The sequence below is a fragment of the Dioscorea cayenensis genome, chromosome 6 (assembly GCF_009730915.1).
Source record: "Dioscorea cayenensis subsp. rotundata cultivar TDr96_F1 chromosome 6, TDr96_F1_v2_PseudoChromosome.rev07_lg8_w22 25.fasta, whole genome shotgun sequence".
NCBI classification, from domain to species: Eukaryota; Viridiplantae; Streptophyta; class Magnoliopsida; order Dioscoreales; family Dioscoreaceae; genus Dioscorea; species Dioscorea cayenensis.
Genome location: NC_052476.1, coordinates 12,596,820 through 12,605,366, shown reverse-complemented (window position 1 = coordinate 12,605,366; position 8,547 = coordinate 12,596,820).

Below are 8,547 nucleotides of genomic sequence, written 5' to 3'. Positions count from 1 at the left end.
TTTCTTGCATCATTAATTATAGACAGGGATCTTGAGATCATTTTCATACTCTAACTTGTGTCTTCTATTGAATATGATCTCTGTCAAGTTTGAAACACACATTTTGTAGTATTAAGTCTCTGCAAATTAACGGAACATCTTCTCAAGTAATCAATGGTAATCCCTTTCACTGTTCATCACTTTGAGTCGCTCCTCCTCCCATGGCACTGATCATGTCTTCATAGTGAGAAGAGAAAGGGAAAAAAAGGAGGAGAGAGAGAGAGCGAGATATAGAGTAACACAAGCCAGCACGAAACTCTTGGCAATCTCAGGATCAAGGTCCGAGAGACTAGAGATGAACCCATCTCGTTCTTCCCAAACAGCGATGAAGATGAAGAAGAAGCAGCAAGCACTGGAGGCAGCGGCTGCGAGCGGCAGACAACGGCGGTGAGCAGCAGGTGATAGAGGCACCATGGTGATAATTGACATCCGGCATGATCGGTGGCATTATCTCGGCCGCTCAATCACGCCGGCAGCATCAACGATGAACACGGCGACATAAATATTACAACAACGGTGATTAGCATTAATAGAGGCACCATGGCGATAATCGACATCCGGCATGATTGGTGGCATTATCTCAGCAGCTCAATCACGCCGGCGGCATCAATGATGAACACAGCGAGCAACGGCCACGATTATATATATTTTATGTAAAATATAAAAGGAGAAAAGACAATCTTCTTTTTTTCTTTGCTTTTCTACTCCCTTTTTCTTCCTTCTTTCTTTTTCTCTGAATTTGTTTTTGAATTTTTTTTTTCTTCCTCCCCCTTTTCCTCTTTGTCGGTCCCTCTCCCTTTTAAAAAACCAACATGGATCTTATCTTTTTAACCAACCCCTCCTTCAAATCAGAAGTGATGACAATAAAACCAAAACAAAAATTCCCAATTTAAATTTTTTTAATATGGGATCTTATCTTTTCAACCAACCCTCCCTCAAATCAAAATTGGAACAAATCTAAATTTTTTGTTTCTAATTTTTTTTTTTTCAAATATTGAATTTTTTTTAATTTAAATTTTTTTTTTATTTATTATTTATTATTATTATTATTTTTTATTAATTTAAAATTTTATTTTATTATTATTTTATTTTATTTTGTTTTATTTTATTTACTTATTTATTTATTATTTAAAATTCATTTAACCTAATTTGCCTAGGGATATGTGCTTGGGGTGCTTCGGGATTTGCACTTTCTTAGGTTGCCTCGAAATCTGTTCTCAGGCTATATGAAATTTAAGATCGCCTAGAGATGCATATTTGGGCTATCCTAATATTTGAGATTTCTTTGAGATATGTGTTCTCAAGGCAATCTTGTAATTTGCATTTTACCTCGAGATATGTTCTCAAGGGTATTTTTTGTAATTTGTATTTTTGCCTCAAGATATGTTCTCAAAGGTAATCTTGTAATTTGCATTTTGCCTCGAGATATGTTCTCAAGGACAATCATGTAATTTGCATTTTTTTTTCCGCCTCGGGATTTGTATTCTAGTCCACGACAACCAAATAATTTATTAAGATTCAGATTAGGACATTTAAATTTTAATTCTAAATATATCTATGATTATGATATATTAGAATTTAAATTAAATTGGGATTTGGTTTCCATTAGGACATCAAGCTTTATTAGGACATGTGCTATATTATTTATATATAAACAAATGGCCCCTTCGTACTTGTCTCATGAAATTCTCTTTGGTGAGTTTGAGTGAGAAAAGTAGAAACCTCCAATCTTTTCTTTGTCATGGCCAATACCTCTCAACCTTTTTGGGATATGGCCTAAAATTACAAGGCGGTCCCCCAAAGTCAAGCCTTCATGCTCCACACTTCTATCTTTGATTTTGAAGCCAAACCCAAAATCATATATGAAGGAGGAGAATAATCAGAGTTGGTGAAGCGCTATCCAAACCGCATGGCTATTGCCAAATGGTCCACAAACCTTTGGTTTGAGGACGGTCTGACTGATGCACTTTGCTTTAAACCTGAAGGAGAAGTAAAAGATTTGAAGACATTCGAAACCCTTGGATCTAGAATAATCAATCACCACCCTGGATGGATGGGTAGGGAACCTATCTAAAATATTTTAATCAATCTTCCGTATTATGCAGAGTGGGCCAAATTCATAGTCAATAACTACTCCAAGGAGTTATCTAAATGCAGAATTGGTGGGCAGGATTGTGGCTTCAGTTGGCCGCTATGATATTGTCATCAACCTTTATAAAGCATTAGTAGAACTATGGTGTCCCGAAACTAACACTTTCCACTACTTACATGATGAAGTTGGGGTTTCATTATGGGACATCAAGGAATTGGGAGGATTTCCAATTAACGGAGACATCTATGATGAAGTCATACCTCCTAATAACAAAATCTGTTGAAGTTATGCCCCTGAACTTTCTGTTTAAATAAATCTTTTTGACATCTTTCAATGGCTCTCAAGACAAAGAGTCGACAAAAATGTATTTTTTGTGGATTGGGTGGAATTCTTTAGGAGATCAAGACATAGCTCCCGTTATAGGTCGGCGTCTAATCCGTCTCCAAAGCCTGTTTTCAAGGCAGATTTAGTTGTTTTCATAGCACTTTGGATTTGCTTTTTTATTATGCCGGATGATCACAAGGTGATTAGACCAGGTGTTTTTATGATGGCATGCAACATCGCACACGGGAGGAGAGTAGCTTTTGCCCCTGCAGTGCTAGTGAGCTTATACTTGGGCTTATATGCCATGGCTAAACAAAGAAGAGGGCCCAGATTCTCCACCATAGTGTTCCCTGCTCATATGTTGTATGTTTGGGCTGGTTATTATTTCCGGAGCATATATCTCAAAAGGAAAATAGATGATAATACCTCGAGTATCCCTGAGTTGCTGAGAATACCGAAGATGCTACAATTTAAGAATTCCACCATAACTCCGTTTGTCAATCCTATATATGTGATAAAATTCATTCGACATGAAAGCGATTTCATATCTCGCCCTTTTTGGTTCATGCATCATAATGACGATGTAGTACGAGATTCCAGATACCCGACAGGACCCCACGTATTGGATTCATATACCATGGAATATGTGATGAATCTTCGTTGTGGAATTCTTCTGCTTCGGTGTGCAGGAGATCTTTTTGCAGAACCTTATAATCCGCACCGATTTGGGTTCCAATTTGGATACGATCAGCATACACCGGCATATATTGATGTTCCTAGGAGGGCTTCTTCTCTCAGGATTGTTGCGGGGTACGGGCTTCATCTTTCTCGCCAGAAGACGTCTAGCTCATTCTACATCCCTAAGAGTGACAGTAAAGGAAGACTTATACTTGTTTATGCACAGAAATGGTTAAGGACTGTTGAAGCCTTTTTCCAACAGAAATATTCATTGTTGATCCAAGATAACTTCAGAGACAAGAGAGCCATTGATAGGGAGCAAGGGCAGTCTTCGAAGAGCCAGTGATTTATTGTTAAGAGTATATTCATTGATGACACTGACCCTACTGCTGACCCAGCTATCCCATCAAAGCGGCAAAAAATTGAAGGTATGTCAACTTTATTTATTCGCTTATTTGCTTATTCATTTTTCTATTTCTTTTTTTTTTTGAAAAGAAAGATCAATTTTTTTTTATTTCTTTTCCTTCACAAATTTTTTTCAAAACTCAGGAATTTTTTCCTTTTCCTTTACGCCCTTTGTTATTTTTTTAAAAAAATTTCTTTTATTCAAATTTTTTCAATGATTTTTTTTTTATTTTTTTGAATTTTTTTATTTTTTTCCGATTTTCAAAAATTCTGAATTTTTTTATTATTATTAATTTTTTTCAAAAAATCAGATTTTTTTAATTATTATTATTTTATTTTATTTTCCTGAATTTTTTTTAACTCAAAGTCAAACTTTATAATTCCACACTTTTTTTTTATTCAAAGTCCAAATTTTGACTCAAAGTCAAACTTTGTAATTTCACACTTTTTATTTAATTCAAAGTTCAAATTTTGACTAAAAGTCATACTTTGTAATTTCACACTTTTTATTTGATTCAAAGTCCAAATTTTGACCCAATGTCTATTTCCAATATAGGCATACAAATTCATGACACTCCATTAGGTAATGTTAGGGCTATTCAAAGTCGTCCAAGAATTGATGATGTTCCCCCATTACATCTAGAGATGCACTTGAGCTCCCATGTTGGTAAGAAATATCTCTTTCTCTTTTCCCTCCTTCTCCATCCATGAACTTAATGACACCTTATTTCTAGATCAAGTAAATGCACAAGGTTTAAGTGTCGGTGCCGAAGAAAACATTGGAGTCATTGACGATGTTGGGGCCTAAGACAACATTGGAGAAGAGGAAAATATTGAGATTGAAGGAGCTCTTCCTAATCCACTACAAGGTATTGCCCTCATGTCATTTTTGCACATAAACCTTGTGAGTTCCTATGAATTTAAAAATTTATGTTACCAGGCCCTCTAACTTTTCTTTATTTCTTCAAAATTTGCAAATAACTCCCAAACATCCATATTTTCATATTTTTCATGATTTCTTGCACTTAAACCCTATAACTTTCTCTTTTTCCACACTTTTTTCAATATTTGCAAATAACTCCCAAACTTCCACATTTTCATTTTTTTTTGGAAGTAAAGCCCATGGATTTCTTATTTTCACATATTTTAATAAATTTTGCATATATATATATATATCCTCAAATATATTTTTTCTCCATAGATTTTGCAATAAAGCCCCTCCTTTTTATTATTTTATTACTATTCTTATTCTTTTAACATATTCTTTTATGCAAATTCCCCCAAACATTCCATTGTCATTTTTTTAAATAATTTTTCCAACAACTTTTTTTTCATTTCACTTTGTTTATTTGAATCATGTGCACATAAAACATGGTCAAACATGCATTTATTAGAAATCATGCATTTGAATGACATGAGATCTATGGTGGGGACCACCAAACATATGATGATATAAATCCAACATTCATCCAATTCATGTACCCATGCATGAGAATTAAGAAATCATGCATTATACTTAAATGAAGGGGATAATAATGCTTCAGGTTTTTCTCTCTTTTTTTATTTTTTATTATTTGCTTTTCACCCTTATTTATTTTAAAATTTTTTCGATTAGGAGATGCATCATTTGCAATGGAAAATGAGTTCCCACAGAACCTGCCAATAATCCAAAAAAGTTATTATTATTAATATTATTTTATTATTATTATTATTTTTTTATTTTTATCATTCTTTTTAGCCACTCAAGAGAATGAAAGTGTTTCACCTTTTAGTCAAACTCCTTCGGCAAGTTTCATAAAAGATTCCCCCTCTTCAATGGAGAGTGATGGCGGGAATACTCATGTTGAGGGTGTACCTTGTGATAGGAAAAATGCTAACATTGAAAGCACGACTCATGATAGTGGTAACGTCAATGTTGACACCACACCTCTAGCAATGCAGAATGAAGGTTTTATTTATTTATTTCTTTATATACTTTGTGTGCGAATCGCCATGTACATATATATTATTTCCTTCTTCTCCTTTTTTAGTCGACCAAGAAATTGCCAAGGACATTGCAAGTTTGCCAAAACAAGCCCCAGGTTTTTTTAAATTTTATTTTATTATTATTTTCTTATTTATTAATTTTAGCATGAATATTGATAATATTTCTTTGGAATTTTAGTTGCCCAAAAGGACGACAACTCCCCATCATCAAGACAAGATCCTTCTCCTGTTCCTATAGCAAGTTTGGAAGGTGATGGCGTTAATACCAATGTTGGACTTGCAATTGTCGGAGCAAGGCCAAGGTTTTTTTTTATGTTTTATCGAAGGTCAAAATTTATTTGTAAATTCTCTTTGTAGGTTGAAAGAATATACCAAATGTAGTGTTACGCCAGCGGGATGAGATGATCAACAACATCAAGTCCCTCAACTATCACAACTACCAAGGCATCATCAACAAAGTGAAGGAGTCAAAATTACTTTTTGAACCTTTCAACATTGATTTGACTAGTCTAGAGCCTTTCATAGAGAAGATCGCTTGATGTGCAGCCTATGCTAAAGAAGCCTCAAAGGATCCTAATATTCAAGCTCGTATCCGTAGTTAACAAACCAAGGCATGCGTGCATGAAAGAACTTTGGCACTTGAGCGTCTTAACAAACTCAGGACTGACTAGACCAATAACATAAATGCGAATAAGGAGGAGTATCATAAACTTGCCCAAAGGGAACATCAACATTAGGCCAAGCTTTGTGAAATTCAAGGCACAATGAAGACTCTGGGTGAAAAGATAGCGGATTCAATGAACATGTTTGAAGCATCCAAATCTACACAAGCGAATCTTCAAGTTGCATTAGATGAGCCCAAGACACACCTTGCTGAGAATCAAGAAGAGAACTCCAAATAGTCCTCTTATGGCTAATTTCACAAAATGGCTTGATGAATTGGAGGAAGGAAAAGAACCATTGTTGAAATTTTCTGGGATTTAAAAAGCCTTTTTTCTTTCTTTTATAATTTGCTTTTCTAGTTTGTTTCTTAATTTGCTTTCCTAGTTTGTTTATGTTTTGACAATTGATTTTAAAACATCGCTTATGGACATTTGGTTTGAATAAGCCTTAGCTTTTTGCTTTTCTTTTCTCATACCTCTTCATGATTGATTTTTTATTATTTATTTATTTATTTATTTATATTTGTTTTTTTTAATGAGGGCCTTGTATTTGTAAATATTTTCAGTCAAATTTGGAATTATTTTATATTCCATTCATCCACTTAATATCACCATGGGGGGCAGGGAACCAGATAGACATGGTCTTTGAACCCAAAATTTTATGATGATCAAATGAGCTCAAAACCCAATCTCCACCAGTCATCTTAGAGATAAGGACCTTTCAAATGACTATAAAAAGTTTCACTAAAATTTAATATGATTTGATATGGTGATGCTTGACTTGATGGTGAGGTAGGTGGGTAGGAATTTAGGCAGATTCTGCCTCTAAATTGCCAAATTTTTTTATGATAATCATATGATCTTAGAATTCAATCGTCACCATTCATATTGAAGATCAGAACACCTTGATCATATAGAAAACATTTCAGAAGGATTGAAGCTCTTTTGACCATCTGAACTTGAGCTAGAACTTGAATATGGTGTGGTGACAATCATCAATGAATTTCATGTTTGATTTGCGATTTTATTTTGATAATTGATGGACTTGAGGCTCAATCGTAATGTTCATATTGAGCATTGTCAAGTCTGGATTTTCACAAAAATTTTCATACCAATCTGAATTATTGGCATGGTCTGATCAACATATTAATCAAAATTGAGCGTAAAGAATTGGTATCCTGCATCATGAACGACATTCCTGTTCTCTTCTATAAATCATGTAGACTTCAAATCAAATTTTGACTGCTCATATTGAAGACTAAACATGTATTTATGATTTGAAAGATATTTTAGGGCAATCAAAGATAATTTGGTTACTCGATGACGACCTTGATTGGAACAATACCATCAAAGAAATTTCCATTTTTATAGTTTTTTTTTGTCTTTGCTTTGATTTTGTTTTTGTTTTTGTTTTTTTGTTTTTGTGTTTTTTTTAAAACACAAGGACCAACGTATTTGCCTCAGGAAGCACGTTTAATTATGCATGACTGGTCTACATGGATCCGGACATTCCGTCATAGACAAACTCATGTCTTTTTATTTCATTGAACGAATTTTAGTACAAAAGTGTGTTTAATACAAAAAATGCATAAAATGAATGTTTTCCCTCGAGAAGTACATTTAATTGTACATAACTAGTCAACCCTTGTGAGGGACCAGACGTTCCGTTATAGGCAAAAATTTTTACATTAAACATAATATTAATTTCTTCAGTTAAAGCGGCCGTTGATGGGTGGCATCGGTCTTTTCTCCAATGGCATCAATAAGTTGATACGCACCTCCCTCATAGACAATCTCCCTAACATAAGGGCCTTCCCAATTTGCTTTGAATTTTTCCTCGAGCTTTTTGTGGGTGATGATGGGTCTTTTGAGGGCAAGGACCATCTCCACTTTAGTTAAAGTCCGAAAACGAGCCATCTTATTGTAAGCTTGAGACATTTTTGCTTTGTAGACTTCAAGATTATGTTGCACCCCTAATCTTTTTCCAACAAGAGAGTCCAACTCATCCAAGTGGAGCCAAACATTATCTTCATTAGATATTTCATTTTTCAATGGCATTCTCAGGGAGGGTATCCGGATTTCGAGAGGTAAAACCGCTTCAGTTCCAAACACCAAAAAGAATATGGCGTGCATTGTCTCGAACTCCTATAGGTAGTGTGATATGCCCATAGCATCTCTGGAAGTCTTTCATGCCAATCGTTCTTGTTTTTGGACACCGCTTTCTTCAACAGCTTTGAGAGGGTTTTGTTGAATGCTTCTGCCAATCCATTTGCTCTAGCATTATAAATAGAGTTATATCTCCAGTCTATTTTATGGTGTTGTGCGAATCTCCCGACCTTGAAGCTTCTGAAAGAGGGGATC